Raw genomic sequence first — 20,165 nt, 5'->3', positions numbered from 1 at the left:
CCTCTGGAAGATCTCCAATCCTTTCCAGTAGGCACTGCCATTCCCTCTGGAAGGTCTCCAGCCCTTTTCAGTAGGCACTGCCATCCCCTCTGGAAGGTTTCCAGACCTTTCAAATTCGCAAGGGAAAGAAAACACAAAGGAGAGGCAAAGGTAGCCAGGGGCCTCCAGGATGAGTCGACCTAACTTAGTCTGTGCTCCATATGGGCAGTGACAGATTGTAAGTTTTGTTTTTCTTTCTTCCAGATACATGCAGTAATTCAAACTTGGCTAATAGAGATCATTGGGGAATCTGCTCTAAAAAACTAATGAGCGTCTTAGAGTATCAGTTGCAGAAACACATATGTACCCATATAAAATGCTTAAAGGTGTTTAAATAGTCCCCTTATAATCTCGTGCATACTATCAATTTACTTAACACACTTTTATGCATAGATAGCTAATATATAAACTTCAAACAATTCACTGCATAAATTAACAAAAATTCTGAACAACTGGATAGAGAAGGAACCTCTTCTACTCCTCACTAGAGTCGTCTTTTGTTGCCTGGAGAGCTGAAGCTGAGATATTGCAACCCAAAGCTCATTGAAAAGGTTTCCTCGGGCTGCACAGCTGGTTGAGTAACTCTCTGGAATGAGTAATACATGGCTGGTGGCTGGCCCTTTGGAACTCCCATGTGGTCCATGGAGAATATCTGTATACATTCTGTACAACCCACATTACATAGGGATTTCTTGCTTGTAAAATACCTGATAAATTTTGTCCGAACCGTCAGAATCTTTGCTAACTAATACAATGCTATGTTGAGACAACTCTTTATACAACAGCAAAACACTCTTATGGATCAAGACAAGTAGACGGTTGTGATCATATAAGTTTGCGTGGCCTGCAGATTACTGTGGGGCTTCTCAGCTCTCTGCCTTGGCCCATACAGGTTGGGATGTCCTTCCCACTGGTCTCTGCCTCAGGAAATTATTGCTCTTCTTCAAGAACCAATACAAGTCTTTCTTTCCTCTTCCATGAAGCTATCAGCCGCTCCAGTTTACAGTGCCTTTCTGTAGTCAAGGGGAGCTCTTGATACTAGTCCTGTACCCTATTCTCACCCCGACAAAGCTTTGCACTGTGTAGGGCACATAGTAGGTGCTCAGGGAATTTGCTGTTTAATTGAAAAAAATGTATAAAGTGATTTTAAAAAGAATGAAACATTTTTATTCTAATTCTCACCTAAATATTACCAACTGTGCATGTGTGGGTTGTTGAAAGATTTTCACATCAGGCCAGGAAGCAATAGGAACAGGGTATTTTTGATTGCATCCTCTATTTTCTATTAGTAACAAATAGAAATTGTATCATTGTTATTGGTTTGGAATGTGTCTCCAGCACAGCCCTTTCTGTCCTTTGATAGTTTTATATATTGGTAACTGTAACATGTATTTGTTGTTTCTTTGTTACATGGACAAGGACAGGAATGGATCCTGTGATTTCCCTGGAATTGGGAACTTCCCATTAAGGAAACTCCCTCCACCTCCAGGTGTGGGTTGGCACCTTCCCTGTATCTTATAGCTTTGGAGAGTTACCTGGAGGGCTGAGAGGTCACAAAATTTGCCGTGGGTGTGCAGCTGGTCTGTGCCAGAGGCAGGGCTCAGACCCCGATCTTTCTGGCTTTGTGGCAAGCCTTTCAGGATTTCTAAGAAATACTAAGAGAGGCATACTGGAAAACATTATATGAAATATCATTATAACACATAATTTGTACATGGATTTAATACTATGATTTTATTAAGAAGTATGAATTTTTGTGTTTGATTTTATGTTAGCCATCTATGATTTTTATCTATATTTTGTTCCTGCCTGCCATGGAAAGGGAGGAGGGTCATGGTACCTGATGCCAGCCAGCAGGGCCCCTCTGAGATTCCTGTGCATGAATTTCTGCTGGCAGGGAAGCAATTACAGGGGGAAAAAAAAGTGTGGAGGAGAAAATTATGATGGGAAGTAATACTTAATTTATTTTCTTTCTTTAACTGGGGGAGGAAGGGGAATTTGAAAGTAAAAAGGAGAGCTATATTGGCAGTTAGTTAATGGATCTTCAGTGAGGCAGAAATAACATTTTTTCTTATGGTTAATTATAAACGTTTTATGTGTCATCAGTAATTTCGTAGATGAGGTTTTTCAGTGTTAATAAATGGCCTTGGAAAGTGTGTTTTCTCTTCAGTGGCCATAGACAATCTCATGTGAGGTAGGAGAGAGAAAGGTGGAAAGTGCATGCTTCATTTTTTGTCTGTAGCTGAATGTAATGAGGATAATTCCAATAACAGGTGTTTTTCCCCCCTGTGAAATGCACAACAGTACAATAGAAATGTAAGGTAATAGATGCAAGTTTTCTGCAGTATTTTATAGCTATTTATGTAGCTATTTACGTCTACATAATTAAGAAGTTAATAGGAAATAAGAGATATGCACAACCATAAAAACAAAGATTAGGAGTAGAATCTGTTAGGGAAAGCATGTGTTTATGTATGTATGGATGTGTATATATGTATGTGTGTATGTATATATCTATATATAAATATAATGATGCTTAATTACAGCCTAGGGGGAGGGGGAGAAAGGGGGAAAAAGAACAAAGTAAAAAGTGTACAGCAGAGAACAAAAGAAAACCTACAAGGAAGCAAAGATGGACAGTTCTCAAGACACCGTGTAGTATTTAATATAGATAGCAATTATTTTGAATCCTCTGTTATATTCTGCTGTGCATGTGGTATATTTTTTCTTATTTTATATTTAAGTTTTAATAAAAATATATTTAAAACTTAATATAAGTTTTATAATAAGGTTCTTTTTTTCTTATGATGTATTTAAGTTTTAATAAAAATTTTTAAAAAGAAGTTAATATAATTGTTATATGATAAAATTTAGGTGAAGGTAAATTAAATGCCAGCTTTGGGATTGTCTCCTTTTTCATATGGAGAATATGATGAAAAGTAAGATATGATTATTATTTTCCTAAGTTTACTGAAGGAAAATGTAAAAGGAGATGTAAAAACTGCCTTCTTTTGGTTGAGGTGGGGGAGGAGAGGAGAAAGAAAGAGAGAGAGGAAGACAGAGAAATGATTGCTTTTTGCATGAAAATGATATGCAATTTATTTAATATATCTCACCTGAACATCATATTTCCTATGCTCTATACATAATAGGTTCTTTATAAAAGTTTCTTTAATTTGTTTGGCTAAATTAAATAGTAAAATTTTGCCAATACAGACTCCAGTTGTTCAGAATTTTTGTTAATTTATGCAGTGAATTGTTTGAAGTTTATATATTAGCTATCTATGCATAAAAGTGTGTTAAGTAAATTGATAGTATGCATGAGATTACAAGGGGACTATTTAAACACCTTTAAGCATTTTATATGGGTACATATGTGTTTCTGCAACTGATACTCTAAGACGCTCATTAGTTTTTTAGAGCAGATTCCCCAATGATCTCTATTAGCCAAGTTTGAATTACTGCATGTATCTGGAAGAAAGAAAAACAAAACTTACCTATGTTGCTTTAACAGCATTTCTCAATTAAGATACGTAGTTCAAACTGACCTTTCTTTCCAGTTATTTTAAGTCAGTGAATATTTTTAGTTTCTACTTTTTATTTAAACTAAACTCATGCTTAGCTGGAAAGCAGAAAAAAAAATTGTTGGGCCAATTGAGATTTCCTTATTTGCAGTATTTTGCTGCCTGTGGGTGTCTGCAGCCTTTCTGTTGCCCTTGATATATCTTTAGCTTTCATTTTTCCCCTTCTGTGGTTATTAGTATTGTTGTTATTATTATAATTTGATACACACTGTATGTTTACACACACACATACACACACACACAGAGATGGATGATGGGCTCTTATAAGTTGTCTATCCAGCTTCATGTCATACTATGGTGAATAGGCATTATTCACGCTCCTGGTTTCCCTGTGTGGATAGTTAGGCTGAACCCTTTTGAGTAATTCTTCATTTCACTTAGGAGGTGCTACAATGTTCTGGAGCTAGATGCAGTCACCCAAATGTTATCTTCAAACTGGAATATCTTGAAGGTCCCACCATATATAGGTATTTCACTTTATACCCTGTACTGAAGTACTTCCCTGGCAGAACAACCTTAGCAAGCATATGCCTTCCCACCTTTCCAGTCTTCTTACACCTTCCATACTCCCTGCCATGTACTCTCTGATCCAGTGACACAGGTATCTTGGCTGTTCCCCACACGAAATGCTCCATCTCTCAACTCTGGGCATCTCCTTTGATTGTCCCCCATGCTCCAAATGCTCTCCCTTAACTCCATCTGGTGACTTCTGGCTTCCTGCAAATTCAGTTGGAAATCCCACCTTCTATAGGAAGCCTTCCCCAATCCTTCTTAATTCTGGTGCCTTCCTCATCTCAATTATTTCCCATTTATCCTGTAGATAGCTTGCTTTGTCTATGTTTGTTGGCATATTATTTCCCCCATTAGATTGTGAGAATTTTGAGGGCAGGGATTTTCTTTTGCCTCTATTTGTATCCTCACGTTTAAGCACGGTGCCTGGTACATAGGTGCTTAATAAATATTTATTAATCAATTGAGGGAGTCAAGAGAACCTAGGTTCAAGTCTATCCTTTTATACAACTAAGGTTATGACTCTAGACAAGTCATTTAATTTTTCAATGCCTCAGGCAACATTCTTTTTTTATTCATTAGCAGCTTCTGCCATTTATTAACACCATGTTGATTTAATACAGTCGTTGGGGCTTACCCATGGTGCTTTTGATATACAATGCCTTCACATTTTGCCAATTTTTCTGCAGCAGAGAAACCAGGAAGTTGACAGTCAAATGATTGTTGTAGACAAGCTCATCGTCTGTCATCTTCACACAGCCAACAGCCACCACCAGACAAGGCATCTTCTTCATCTGGAACTTGATCGTAGATTTAACCTCATCAGTCTTTGCCACCATATTCTTTTTGTGGGTGAGCAGAGATGGAAACTTGCCAGCTTTGTTCAGACCAGGGCCTACGATTCGAGGGATTTGCTCGATCAAGTACTCAGAGGCCAAAAACGCATCATACTTTTTAGCCAGCCTCTTGACCAATGTATTGTTCTTATTCAGCTTCTTCAGGGCCACGATATCCATGTAGGGGATTTCTACTGTGCTGCTGGTCTCCCAGGACACACCCAGAAAAGTTAGGTCAGGGTGTGGATTTGAGCCTGACAGTGCCAGAGAAACGTTTGTCCTTTTGGGGATCATAGTTCTGCAAACTGATCTGCAGCAAACTTTCTGTGTTTGCACCGGATTCCATGCAGGACCTCTCGTACAGACAACTTCATAGAGTGTTTCATGAGAGACTTTGCTGCTCGTGGCTGCTTAGTGGTCACAAGCCTAGAAAAGCAGGCAACATTGTTAAGACTAGAAATGGCAGAGCAGCTGCTGATTTACATTGGTCCAGGAACTGTCTGGTGGGAATCTCTGCCCTGATGACATCATGGGTCTGGTTTTAAAAAAAGCTAAAAGAAGAAGAAGAAGGAGAAGGAGAAGGAGAAGAAGACAAAGAAGAGTGAAATGGGTTGTGAGTATAATGATTAGCATGGCAAGAGCAATAAGATGCCAGTCATTCACACCAATTGAGAAGACCAATCTAAATGAATGGAAAGTCTTAATTAGAGGGTGAGATATATATATATATATATATATATATATATATATATATATATATATATATATACATATATATATATATATGTATGGGATGATATCTTTAGGATTATAGATTTAAAGTGGAAAGGAACCTTCAAGCTCACTTAGTCCAACCTCTTCATTTTACAGATAAAGAAGTTGAGGACCAGAGAAGAGAGTGAGTTGGCCAAGGTCTTATTGCTTGTAACTGGCAGGCCAGAATTCAAACCCGGTGCCTCGGACTCTGAAAGCTAGTGATCTTTCCACTGCACCCTGCTTCCTGTAATTTGAAGGAAATGATCACAAATTATTTTTAGTACAATGATTAGGAATGTTGCTTTGATGAATATGTCAAGTTAATAAGCATTTGGGGGATATTAAAAAGTGCCCAAACTGTTCCTGCCCTCAGAGAGCTCACATTCCCATGTAGACAAGATATAGACAAGGTAAATGGGAGGTAATTTCAGGGAGAAGACACTAGCACTGAGGGGTTTTGGAAGAGGCGTCCTGAAAAGGGGAAAAATGTTAGGTGACAGCCAGGGAACAAGCATGAGGAAGAGAACTCTAGGCATGAGGGGATGGGGTATTTTGTGTGGGGACCAGCAAGGAGACCAGGTGTTCCATTGGCAAGTGAGCGGGGGAGGAGGAGGGAGAGGAAGAAGACTGGAAAGCTAGGAAGGGCCAGGTTGTGTAGTGAATTTTATATTTGCTCCTAATAGGAAACCACTGGAGTACTTGTCATTGTGATTTAGAATACCTTACGAGCTTGAATTGTCTTGAGGATTGTTTCTCGAGCCCCTGAGGATGCTTAAAAGTTTTTCTTTGAAAATAATTCAAACACTCAGTGCCAGTGAGGTGGCAGAGTGGACAGAACATAAGCCCTTGAGTCAGGACGACCTGAGTTCAAATGAGGCCTCAGACACTTACTAGCTGTGTGACCTTAGGTAAGTGACCTAATGCTGAGTGCTTCCAAAAAAAAAAAAAGAATTTAAACACTTTTTCAAATATCTCGTTTACATCAACCTTGAAAAACATAGTCAAAGATAAACTTCAGCTAAGCTCCATGTTCCAATTATCACAAATTCCCAATTAGTGGAGTCTGAATTAATCAACTTTTAGTATATTGCTAAGCTTAATAAATCTTCCCAGCTAAATGTCAGTTTTCTTTATCATTATAATTGATAACAGTGAAGCTGGTATGTTCTATGTAGCCTACCTATCAAAAGAGGTGATCTTCAGACCTAGATATTCACCCGTTATTAGGTGAGACTACTCTCTATCTTTCCTCTCTCTGTTTCTATATCTATCTATCTCTTCAGATGCACTAGAAACACTCAATAGAGTACCTCAAAAAAGATTATTCACCAAAAAAGAAGAGAAAAAGTAATCTATTTTCACTTTAGGTAATGAGATTTTCATTTCATAATGGCATTATCAGCAGGATTGAACTTACCTGCAGTGCAGATATTTGATTTGAACTAGAAAGGATGCCAGTGAAGGTTGGTAGCTGGCCAAATAAGGAATTTAAGTTATCAATTTGTGTTGATAATATATGACTTACATTTAATGTAAACTGAATTAAAAATTTTCTGGTAAGAAACATTTAATTACTTAGTTTAGCCAGAGTGTGGAACATAAGCTAATTTGGACATGACTTTTGAAGATTTAAAAGTTAGTTGTATAATACATTTTAATAGTTCCCTCGAATTATACTATTTACAAGGTGTCCCAAGATTCTTAGTGCTGTTTTAAGTGTTTCAGTTATTAAAGCCCAAAACTGCACTGAGACTTTTGGGACACATTCTATCCCAACATACAGAGTTGGGCTTGTCAGGAGTGGTTCTTTTTGATTTTGTATATATCACTGAAGTAAAAGTAAAGTTATATCAAGTGATCTTATCAAGAAGTTATGTTAAGGCATTCATTTTTCCCTCAATGTATATTGCCAGATTGGGCAACTAGGTGGCACAGTGGATAGAGCCTGGGGCCTGGAGTCAGGAATACTCATTTTCCTGAATTCAAATCTGGTCTTAAACACTTCCTAGCTGTGTGACTCTGGGCAAGTCACTTAATCCTGTTTGCCTCCATTTTCTCATCTGCAGAATGAGCTGGAGAAGGAAATGGCAAAATACTCTAGGATCTTTGCCAAGAAAACCCCAAGTGGAGTCCCAAAGAGTTGGACACAACTGAAATGATTGAACAACAACAACATAGTGCCAGATATTTTGAAACAAAATCATCAGAAATGTTTTTTAAACATAATTACTTTGTCAGTGTCCCCCCCCCCCCAATTTCAGCATGGGAAGGAACCTGAGGGTCCATCTATTCCACCCAATAACTTGATAAAGTCCCCCAAACAACACATTAAACAATTGTTCATTCAGCATTTACACAACATGTGGGGAGAGGAGATGGGAACAAGCATAGATTAAGTGCCTACTGTCTGCCAAATACTGAACTGATATTTTGAGGAGGAGCTCACTACCTCCTGGAGTAGTCCATTCCACGGCTCAACAGGCATATAAACGTCAGCGAGCATGTTCCTTATATCTAGCATAACTTTCCATCTTTGTTCCTTTTTCTGCCTCTAGGGAAAAGTAGAGTAAGTCTAATCTGTGTTCCATTTGGTACTTCTTTGCAAACTTGAAGACAGCTATGTGATGTCTTCTTCAACATAAAATATCACCAGTCCCTTCAACTGATCCCTGGTGTTCAGGAGGACTAGCACGTCTGGTGGGATGGCTGCCCATCCACCTTTGGTGTCCCCCTGCCACCCAGCTCTCCCCTGTGGCTCCAAGAAGCCGTAGCATGCCCAGCAGCCACCCCCTGATAAAACTGTCTCCGTAGTAGGCCAAACTGAGTTGAGGGTAACTGACAGGCCTCAAACCTCTCTGTGAGTTAGGGGGTATATACCCTAATCGTGTGAAGACTTTCCCCTGAGGAATGGGTATATAAGGCCATGGAGTGGCAGAAGCAGGTGTATGGAGCACTTAGAGCTTGGTTAGACATCAAAGACTCCAAGGTCGTCCCCTGCATCCTGGGCCATCACCAGTCGTCCTGACTTTTGTCCTGCCACTGGACTTTGATGACTCTGGAAGAGAGAGTGAAGCTGAAGATTTTGTGCAGCTCTGCCTCATTGAAATCCAATTCATGTACAAGTCAAGACATCACCTGTGATGCCATTGATCATCTTCTAAAACAAGAACATATCGCCTGTACTCAAGGTCCTTTACCATCCTGGTTGCCGTCTTCTGAATGTTCTCCATCAATGTCTTTTATAAATTGTGTCTCCCATATCTGACGCCTGTAATGCAGAGGTGGTCTGACCAGGATAGAGTGTGGTGGGACTGCCACTTTCTTGTTCCTGGGAACAATGCCTCTGTAGAATAAGTCAAGTTCGCCTTAGCATTTTTTGGTGTCATATCACATTGGTGACATGCATGGAGCCTGTGGCCCCTAAAACCTCATGTCCTTTTGAGGTAAGCTGCTGTCCAGCCATCCTCCATATCATTCCCAGGAAGCTGATTTTTAAATCCAAGAATGACTTGCTGTTCTTCCTTATTGAATTTTATCTCGTTAGACTCAGCCCAGTGTCCTAGCCTGTCAAGATTGTTTGATATCTCGACTTTGTCATCAGTTTCTTAGCTATTGCTCCCATCTTGGTGTCTTTTGCCAATTTGATAAGCATGACATCAGTGCCTTATCCAAGTCCTTGATACAAAAGTTAAGCAATACAGGCCTTTTTAGGGTACTTTATTCTCAGAGACCTTGTCCCAAGTTGACATCAAACCATGAATGAGATTCCTTCCTGAGTCCAATTAGTCAGTGAATTCTGAATTCAGATAATTGTACTATCTCCTAACATACATCTCTGTATCTTTTCCACAAGAACAGCATGGATTTTTTTATTTTTTTAGGTAAACTGTATTTACATGAGTTCCTTGATCTACCAGTTTAGCAACTGGGCCAAATAAGAAAAATCAGGCCAGTCTGGCATAAAGCTCTTTGTGACCCCCCCCACCCCCTTTTCTAGATGTTCACCAACTATCTCATGAATCATGTGTTCTAGGATTTTGTCAAGACTTTAATTCTTGGCCTACAGATTCTCTTTTCTTTTTGGAAAATTGGAACATTCATCTTCAGTTACTCTCCCATTTTCTGTGGTTTTTTCAAACATGGACTGAGCAATCACATCTGCCAGTTCATTCAGTACCTGAGTCAACAAATCAGGTCCACAGACATTTATTAAATGCCTACCAATTGCCAGGCACTGGGCTAAGCTCTGGAGACATAGAAAACGACAAAGATAGTTCCTTTAAGGAGCTCACAATCTCATGGAGCACACAACATACAAACATCTCTGTAGAAGTGAGCTGTCTATGGGATAAATGAGAGGTCGTCTGAGGGAAGGTACTAGCATTGAAAAGGTTAGTGAATGGGCTCTTGGAATTGGCATTTGAGGGAAGCCAGGGAAGCCAGGAGGCAGAGATAAGGAGGAAGAGCATTCCAGGCAGGGGGGACAGCCAGTGAAAAGGCATGGTCAGGAGATGGAGTGTGGTGTGAGAGGAATGGCAAGAAATAGCAAGGTGATCAGGGTTGTTAGATTGGAGAGTCCATGGAGAGGAGCAAGTGTAAGGCTGGAAAGGTAGGAAGAACCTGGGTTGTGAAGGGCTTTCAAAGCCAAATCAGATTTTATGTTTGATCCTGGAGGTAAAGGAAATTATTGAGTAGGGGGTCAATATGGTCAGATTTGTTCTTTAGGAAGATCAGTGTGGTATCTGAGTAGGGGCTCAATTGGAATGAGGAGAGATTGAGGCAGGGAGATGAACCTGACTATTGCAGCATGCTGAGAATGAAGACAAGAAGGCCCGGACCAGGGTGGTGGCCATGTCAGAGAAAGGGACATATAGGAGATAAGAGCCAACGGGATCTGACAGCACGTTGGATATGTGGGATGAGTGGGAATGAGGAATTGAGGATGACATCCAGGATTTGAGCCTGGGTGATTGGGAAGATTGTGGTGCCCTTATTAGTAATAGGGAAATTAGGAAGAGGAAGAATTTTAGTGAAAGATAATGAGTTTATTTGGGAACATGTTGAGCTTAAGATGTCTATGGGATATAGGTGATTAGAGATGTGAGACTACAGGTCAAGAAAGAGGTTAAGCTTGGATAAGTAGATCTGAGAACCATTTTCATAGAGATGTTAATTTAATCCCTGGGTTCTCTTGAGATCACCAAGCTAAGTAGTATAGAGGGAGAAGAGGACCAGGGCAGAGAAAGGCTCCACCATGGTTAGCAGGCATGACCTAGATTAGAGGTAGGGAACCTGCAGCCTCAAGGCCACATGTGGTCCTCTAGATCCTCAAGTGCTGCTCTTTGACTGAATCCAAACTTCACAGAACAAATCCCCTTAATAAAAAGATATGTTCTGTAAAACCTGGACTCAGTTAAAAGGCTGTACTCAAGGACTTAGAAGGCCACATGTGGCCTTGAGGCTTCAGGTTCCTCACCCCTGACTAGATGAAGATCTAGCAAAGGAGACTAAGAAAGAAAGAACATATAGGTAGGAGGAATAAAGAGAGATCAGTGGCATGAAACCAAAGAGAAAAGAGCATGAAGGACGAGAGGATGATGACCATGCCAGAGGCTGCAGAGAGGTCAAGAAGGATAAGGGTTGAGAAAAGGCCGATTCATCTGGTCATTCAGAGAGGGAGAGCATTGGGAACTTTGGTGAGAGCAGTTTGATGGAATGATGCTGCCAGGAGCCAGACTACAGAGACTTGAGGAGATAGTGAGAGGAGAGGGAAAGAAACCATTAAAGGGAGCAGACATAGGATGGGATAGGTTGAGAAGAGGTTTTTTTGAAAGGATGGGTAGACATGAATGTGTTTGTAGGAAGCAGGGAAGTGTCTGGCAGACAGGGACATAATGAATACTAGGGGTTAGTAGGAATGGTAGAAGGGGCACTCTGCTGTAGAAGATGGGATGGAATGGTATTTCTGGAGCATGTAAAGGGTTAGCCTTGGCAAGGAGAAAAAGCTATCTCTTCATATGAGATGGGATGAAGGAAGAGTTAGTGAAGGAAGACATCTGAGTGATGTGAGATGAGAAAGGGAGAAAAGGGGTTTTCAATCTGTGACCACAAATGTTTAGGGGAAGGATGGTGCAGTGATTTCAGCTGAGGTGGGGGGAGGCAGAGGGTGTGCCCTGGGAAGGTTGAGGGGACACAAAAGTTTGGAAAAATCATAATGAGTGGAGTAGTGGATTGATTAGGGAGGCTAACAAAGGTTGTATTGCAAAGACTGTAGCAAATTTGTAGTGGGCATTGTCGGCTGTTATTTTCTAGTTCCGTTCAGTAGCATGAGAACAGGAAGAGTAAGGGCAAGAGATGGTGGGAGTAATCCAAGGTTGGGAATCAGCAAGGCACAGTTGGTGATAAGGGGCAAGGGATTGAAGTGTAGAAGACAATGATTGAAACAGGAAATGGAGGAGGCCGTAGCAGTGCAAGGATGATGGCCTGGGAGACAACGAGACAATATTTGTAAAACATGGCACAGTGCCTAATAGGCATTTAAGTGAATGCTTATTCCCTTCCTCCCACCCCTGGGAAAGAACTGCGAGGTGGGAGGATTGGAAGTCTCAGTGAGGGTGAAGAATCAGGATTTGGAGTTGCAAGGCAGAGGGGGATGATGGAATGATAAAAGATTATGATCAATGAAGGAATTTCAGGGTTCCTGAACATAAAAGTAGAATGCCTCCAGGTAACAGCGGAATTCACGGTATGGCCATCTCTGTGCAGTTGAAGTGAGATAGAAGAGTAAGTCATGGAAAATAAGTAAATTTAAAAATTGAGAGTAGTTTAGGACGTTTGAGGGGGTGTCAATAATGTCAAAGTTCCCGAGCCCAAGAGCAGGAGTTGGAGAGAAGAGAGATTGTAAGCCAGGCACTGAATTCATTGAGGCAGGAAGGAGAGGGTCCTGGAGGTTGGTGGGTAATGATCACCAGAATCTTGATTGGATGATAAATATGGATTGAATGGATGTCAAAGAAGATAGGATACTGTGTGATAGTGGTAGGTGAAAATCCTGAAAGTAAAATAGGGAGCAAGGAGTACTCTATCTCCTCTCCCATGACCAATGAATCTGGTCAGGATGTGTGTGTGTTTCCCTTATGTCTTCAAAATTTCATTCTTGAGAGTTTCCCATCCTTCCTGTTCTGACTTCTTTTGTAGAATTTTCCTCAATGGGATCTTATCTATGATTGTTTGGTACCCTTTGAAATTTGACTTTCCCAAACCTAAGTTGCACATCAGACTCTATATGACTGGTTCCCTTCTCCTCTCTCACTAACCCTAAGGAGCTGGGGTCACATCCTCCTTGTGGTTCCCACTCTAAACTACAGCAACCATTTCTTCCTCATTAGTGAGAATATGATGCAGAACAGAATTTCCCCTTGTTGGTTCCTCCATCTTTTATTTATTTATTCATTTTAAAATTGATTAATTTATTTTTTGTTTTCAACAATCTCTTCCATAAGCTTTTGAGTTTTAAATTTTCTCCCCCTCCCTCCCTACCTCCCTCCCCAAGAGGACGTGGAGTCTAATATAGGCTATCCATATACATTCCTATGAAACTTATTTTCACATTAGTCATGTTGTAAAGAAGAGTTAGAACCAACAGAGGAACCACAAGAAAGAAAAAACATAACAAAACAGAAGAAAAGAAAAAGCAAATAGTATGCTTCGATCCGCATTCAAACTCCATAGTTCTTTCTTTGGGTGTGGACAGCATTTTCCATCATGAGACATTTGGAGATGTCTTAGATCCTTGCACTGCTGAGAAGAGCCAAGTCTATCAAAGTCAGTCATTGCACAATGTAGCTATTACTGTATACAACGTTCTCCTAGTGAAGTGAACGTTCTGTTCACTTCACTCAGCATCAGTCCATACAAGTCTTTCCAGGTTTTTCTGAAGTCCACTGGCTCATCATTTCTTTTTTTTAAAATTAATTCATTTTGAATTATCAACAATCACTTCCATAAGCTTCTGAGCTTCAAATTTTTCTCCCTCTCTCTCCCCATCTTTCTCCCCAATACAGCGCACAATCTGATATAGTCATCATTTCTTATAGCACAATAGTGTTCCATGACATTCATATACCACAACTTGCTCAGTCATTCCCCAGTTGATGGGCATCCCCTCAATTTCCAATTCTTTGCCACCACAGAAAGAGCTGCTATAAATATTTCTGTACACGTGAGTCCTTTTCCCATATTTATGGGGTATAGCCCTAGAAGTGGTATTGCTGGGTCAAAGGGCATGCACATTTTTATAGCCCTTTGGGCATAGTTCCAAATTGCTCTCCAGAATGTTTGAATCAGTTCACAACTCTACCAACAATGCATTAGTGTTCCAATTTTCCCACATCTTCTCCAACATTTATCAGGAATTTGGGTGAAATTACCTTCCACTTGACTGGCAAACTGTGTTTGTGACATTTATGCTTTTATGTTTTATGTTAAAATTTATTTGATATTCAGTTTCTTAAAATGGTTAAATTTAGGTCACTTTTCAGGTTTTGTTTCTTTTTCCACAGTTGTTGCCAAGGATGTCTTTAAAGCTTAGAGAAGAAACTGATTTTAGATGCAGTTAAGGCAATGAAGATCCTTCCTATCTGTTAGTCACTTCAGAGGAGAACTTAAAAAAGAAAAAACAAAACTCCCTTTCTTCTGAAAAGCTTTAGGTTGGAGATGACATAAGCTGACAGGGTTTTGTGGACATTGTGGAGGACTTTAAATTTCAGACAGAGTTTGTACTTTATCCTAGAGGTGATAGAGAAACACTGAAAATTTTTGAGTGGTAAAGTGATGTGTTTAGGCCTGTGTTTTATGAATACACAGTTATGTGGAAAATGGGTTGGAGGGGAAAGGACCTACTTGTGCAAAAATATTTATTACAGCTCTTTTTGTGGTGGCAAAAAAATTGGAAATTGAGGGGGTGCCCAATAATTGAGGAATGGCTGAACAAGTTATGGTATATGATTGTGATAGAATACTGTAGTGCTATAAGAAATGATGAGCAGGATGCTTTCAAAAAAACCTGGAAAAACTTACATGAACTGATGCAAAGTGAAATGAGCAGAACCAGAAAAACATTGTACACAGTAACAGCAATACTGTAGGATGATCAACTGTGAATGACTTAGCTGTTCCCAGCAATACAATGATCCAAGGCAATTCCAAAGGATTCACAATGAATAATGCTATCCACTTCCAGAGAAAGAACTGATGGAGTCTGAATGCAGAGCAAAGCATACTGTTTTTCACTGTCTGTATTTTTATGTGTTTTTTCTTCCTTTGAGTTTGTGTCTTCTTTCACAACATACCTACCCTGGTATTATACTTTTCATGGTTAAACATGTATAACCTGTATCAAATTGTTTACCATCTCAGAGAGGGGGAAGTGAAGGAGAAAGAGAAAAAATTTGGAACTTGAAAATTTTTTAAAATGAATGTTAAACATTGTCATTACATGTAACTGGGGGAAAATAAAATACAATTTTAAAACCTGAAGAAAAAAACAAGAAAGGAAAATGGATCAGAGAGGGGAGAGACCAGAACCTTGTAGACCGATGAAAGTAATATTATGGAAGTTGAGATGTGATAAAGACATTAGCCAAGGTGGTGAGTGTGAGAGTGAGGAGGGAACAAACATAGAGATAGATGCTATTATTGCAGTCTTTTTATAGGTGAGGACACTGAAATGGACAGAGGTTAAGTGACTTGCCCAGGGTCACCCAGCTACAAAGTATCTGAGTTTGGATTTGAACTCAGGTCTTTCTTACTCTTATTCCCATGCTTTATCTACTGCACCACCTACCTGCTTAGATTGAGAGAAAGGAAATGGATGCAAGATACTTTGTAGAGGCAGAATTGACAAGATTTGAAAACTAACTGAATATATGAGATAAAGGAGAGGAAAATTTTAAGGATGAATGAGGTTGTGAAACGAGTTGGCCGGGAGGATGGTGGTGGCCAGAAGTTTGGAGAAGGGGCAGGTTTGTGTGGAAAGATGATGAGCTCTGGGTTTTGTTTTGTTTTTTTTTTTGTTGTTGTTGTTTGTTTGTTTGTTTTTATCCTATTGACCTTAAAATCTTTACAGGATGCCTAGTTAGAGATACCTAATAGGCAAGACTGGAAATGAGAAGAAAGTCTGAGCTCAGATGTGAAAACCCAAGCATCATCTTCGGAGAGGTGATTATTGAAATGAGGGGAGATGCTGGAATCACCAAAGGAGAGAGTTGTAGAGAGAAGGGTGCCTAGGACAGACTGTGGATGGGCCCTTGGCCTCTCGCCCTCTTTTCTCTTTGTAAAGATTCTGGGGAAGTTCTTTTTATCGATTGTTTGTCTTTTAAATGGTGATTTTGCTTTACTTGACCTTGTTAGAGGCACTATTGTTGGTTTTTCTTCAGCTGATATATAATAATCCTTCTTCTGTATTGGGTGTGCCCAGGCTTGATCCCACTTCCAAGTGTGAAATTCCCTGTACCAGGGCTAAAAGTCCTCTCCTCCCCATCACTTAAGAAGACTTGTTTTGGCCTAGCCAGGGTCATTAATGAGGTGTAAAATTCTCTTGAGGAAGTTAAATTCTTGCTACTATATGAATTCCTATCTTTGTCCTGAGCTTCTCCACTGGCCACTCATTCAGGAGGATGATTCAATGGACAGTTTGTATACCTGGGCTACATATACCCTTGGACTTGGCTTTAAAGAAAGAAAACAGGGATATAAAGTCCCAGACCAAGAAGAAGAGAAAAGGTAGTGAGACACACACAGACATACACCCCGCCTCCTGGGTTTCACATGTACACATACCTTGGGTTTCATACATGTATACTCGGGTTACACACACACACACACACACACACGTACCCTCGGTTTCTGATTAGCATCTCCAGAAAGCCTTGATTGAGGGAGCCTGGTAGCGTGGGAGAGTGCCTGAACCTTGCTGCCAACCCAGTGGACACATTCCTAGACCAAGAAGCACCTCAAGTTGAGGTCATGGTTTGGCTTTTTTTCAGTCTTTTAATGTTGTAAGATGTGACTGTGCAATAATGAAATTTCTTTCTTGACATACACATTTCTTCAGTGCCTCCAGTGTTCTACAATTTGCTGATGTGGGCATTCTCTTCCCTTGTTAGGTCCTATAACCCTGGACTGTCCAGGTTCTTTGACCTCTGACACAGTCATGCTCATCAGAACGGCGAGGGCTTCAGAAGGTGTTATCAGAACGTATCTGTCACTGACCTTAGGACCGAGTCATGACTGCCAAACTGTTTTTTTCAGGCCAAGGCCTCAGAGATTTCAACAGCAGAGCTCGTCGGAGATAGACACAATGCAGGGGAACAGATTCATGCCGCACAAGGGAAGCCATTATGGACTTCCTGGGCCCCCGTGAGCCCATTGCCGCACTGGCCTTCAAGGACAACCAGCTCTGAGATGTTGTGCAGCATGGAGAGGCGAAATGTGAAGGAGTAAGAAGGTGGTGGTTCTGCTGTCCTCTGCTCTGGATAGCACACCTAGAATATGGTATTCACTCGTGGGAAAGACCTTGGTAAATTGGAGAACCTCCACAGGATAGCAACCAGGACGGTGAAAGGTGTTAAATCCCTGATGGAAGAACTGGGGAGAGTTAGCCTGGAGAGCCTTCAGCGGAGAAGAATAGTTGTCTTCAGGCATTCAAAGATCAGCATATGAAAAGGGAATTAGAGTGTTCTGTTTGTTACCTACACATAGTAAAAAAAAAAAAGAAAGAAAGAAAGAAAGAAAATTGGGCTTGATGTCAAGAAACAAAAGCCCTGACAACTAGAGACCTCCCAGAGTGCAGTGGGCTGCTTAAGAAGCTGGGGGTTCCCTTGTGCTGGAGGAATTCCGGCAGAGGCTTCCTGACCACTTGTCTGGAATTCTATAAGGTGGATTCCTTTAATGGATGGACTGGATCCAGTGCCCAGTCAGGCCTCTTCCCACCCTGAAATTCTACACTTCCATGATTCTAAAGCCACTGAAAGAGGGACTGGAGCTTCATAGCGGAAGGCAGGTGGATGAATGACAGCAACTTCTGCCTTTCTGCTCCCATAGCTCAAGTGCCCTCCCTTCCAGATTGGAGGAAAGGGCCAACACTGGCACTTCACAGACGGTTGAGTTGCTCTGGCCAACTACAGCCACGATCACAGTGACTCATCACTTCATCGGCTGCCTTATGGTGATGAGTCTCTCTGAACTTTGCTGTCAATCAACAAGCATTTGTTAATGTCCTGCTGTATGCCAGGCATTGCGTTAGGCTCTAGAGACAAAAAATGGAATAACTCCTCCTAGAGATATGAGAGGTATGCATTTAAGCATATGTAAAGTAAATATCAGGTGGTTTGGGAGGGCAGTAGGACATTGGCCATGGAGAAAATGGAGAAGGACTTTGTGGAGATGGCGGCACCGGAGATGCATCTGGAAGAAAAGAAAGGGATTACAAGAGGCTGACCTAAGTAAGGAGAAGGGGCATGTCTAGAGGACAGCGAGCTGTGCCCAAGGCCAAGCAGGCAGGCTCGTCTTCTGCTCCGGCTGTCGCTGGGCTGTCTTTAAGTATGTTAGTCTAGTGTAGACCCTGTCAGGGTTCGTGTTTTTCTGGAAGAGCTTTGGAGCCTGAAGTCCAAGATAAAGCCTCGGAGTAAGACTTGAAAAGCAATAAGCTTAACAAACTGACCAAACATAAGTAGAAATGTTTATCTGTCCTTGGAAGGCTTTACGCCTAATCTGCTCCTTCTCCCTTTGCTCAGCATCCCATCAGAATCACTCCTGTGGATCACCTTCCACACTGCTTTACGCTCCACTCCAGAAAAGTCAGGCTCCACCTTTTAGTTACACTTTGCATTTTTCAATTCATTTCAACAAATATTGAAGTTATTACTATGGATAAAGTACTGGCCTTTTCCCAGCTTGATTGCTCACCAACAGACGTGGCTCTGAATGATTTCTGATTCTTTAAAAAAAAATCAAGTCCTCCTCTAAAGGAGGAAGACAGCCTCCTATTGAAAATTTTCAAAAGATTGTGCTACAGTCTCTGAAGACAATTTCAAAAGGGGAACATGAAAAATGGTTTGAACAATGGGAAATGTTATAATGCTCATAATTTTACAAGAGAAAAATTCTTTTGATGGGGACAACACTTCTGGAGGTGTTCACACTCAAATATTTTTAAAAATTTAAATTTGATTTTTAAAAAATCAATTGTTACTTTTTAGTCACTGTTCATTAAGAATTTCCAAGAATTCTACTTATATCTTAATTTGTAGCTGTCAAGCCTGGAATCACCACTTTGTGAGGTACAAAGCAGCATTGAGTAAATTCCTTTGCAGTCACTACAGGCAGCCCCATTTTTTCCTTCTTTTTCCATGTGCTTTAAAATAAAATCAACATTCCTCAATATATGTAATTTCTTGAGTTGCAATTCACTCCTGACTGACTTTCACCCAGCCCCAAAGGATGTTTTTGCATTTCATATATGTCCTAACCTATTTTGGCCCAGTGAAGTACTGTGCTGTTCATTTATAGCTATTTGCCTCAGGTTTTTTCTCCATTTTGTTAGAGTCATGTTAAATTCTAACCCTGTTCTCTAAATTACATTCCCTCCTTCCTAGTATGAGCTCTGACACAAATTTAATGAATACGCTCCCCACTCATTCTTAGGATAATGAAATTTCTACTTTTCTCCTGCATTTACTTAGAAAACAGTTTACTCTCTGACAGATTTATTTTTAAAATAGCTTCTGCTGCAAAGGTCCACAAACAACTACAAACTTTAGCATACCAGGGAGTCACTGTTTGAAATTCCAAGAGTCTCAGGAATTCTTTCTAGAAAACCTCTCATCCTTTTCTGTTCTAAGTCAAATGTTTCATGAATTCATAGGTGAGTTTTGGAGGACAATGCCACAAAAGAGTTTTTCTTGTGAATATTCCCTAGGGTCAGTTCAGCTATAGTTCAGTTAAGCTGGAGGGATGGAAAGGCCCAGAAGTAGCAAAAAGAAAAAAAGAACAACCTGAAAACAAACCAGCATCTTTTTCCAAGTACTTTTTTTTTGGTTGTTTTTTCCATTTTGGACCCTGAATTTTTTTTTTGAATCCTGAATTTTTTAAAGAAGAATTTTGAATTAAGTCTTTGACATAAGGTATCTATGTATTGCTTCCTAGGCTTTACACCCCCAGATAATTTCTAAAAGCCATGCACAGAATCATTTTATGTAAGATTCTGCAGCATCAGACTATTATAATTTCTTATATATCATGTCAGGGGAGTATAGTATAAAATGCAAGAATCAAATCTTTGTTTTCCTCCAGGAGAAACTGTAATTTCTCCAAGTGCTGTCTACTTATGAGTTTATCACCTGTTTGGTACTCTCATTCAAGTCCACAGCAATGAATGCAG

General features: G+C 40.3%; 1 protein-coding gene and 1 pseudogene across 1 annotated transcript in view; one reads left to right on the top strand and one right to left on the bottom strand.

Annotated features, from left to right (window-relative positions):
• LEKR1 (leucine, glutamate and lysine rich 1) overlaps positions 1-20,165 on the top strand; it is a 161,485-nt gene that overhangs the window by 37,632 nt on the left and 103,688 nt on the right. The window lies entirely within an intron of this gene.
• The window catches only part of LOC114053139, a 30,785-nt pseudogene continuing 15,367 nt past the window's right edge, over positions 4,748-20,165 (bottom strand).

Source organism: Vombatus ursinus, unplaced genomic scaffold (assembly GCF_900497805.2).
Source record: "Vombatus ursinus unplaced genomic scaffold, bare-nosed wombat genome assembly UNPS02014810.1, whole genome shotgun sequence".
NCBI lineage: Eukaryota > Metazoa > Chordata > Mammalia > Diprotodontia > Vombatidae > Vombatus > Vombatus ursinus.
This window is presented reverse-complemented; position numbering and strand designations above follow the sequence as displayed.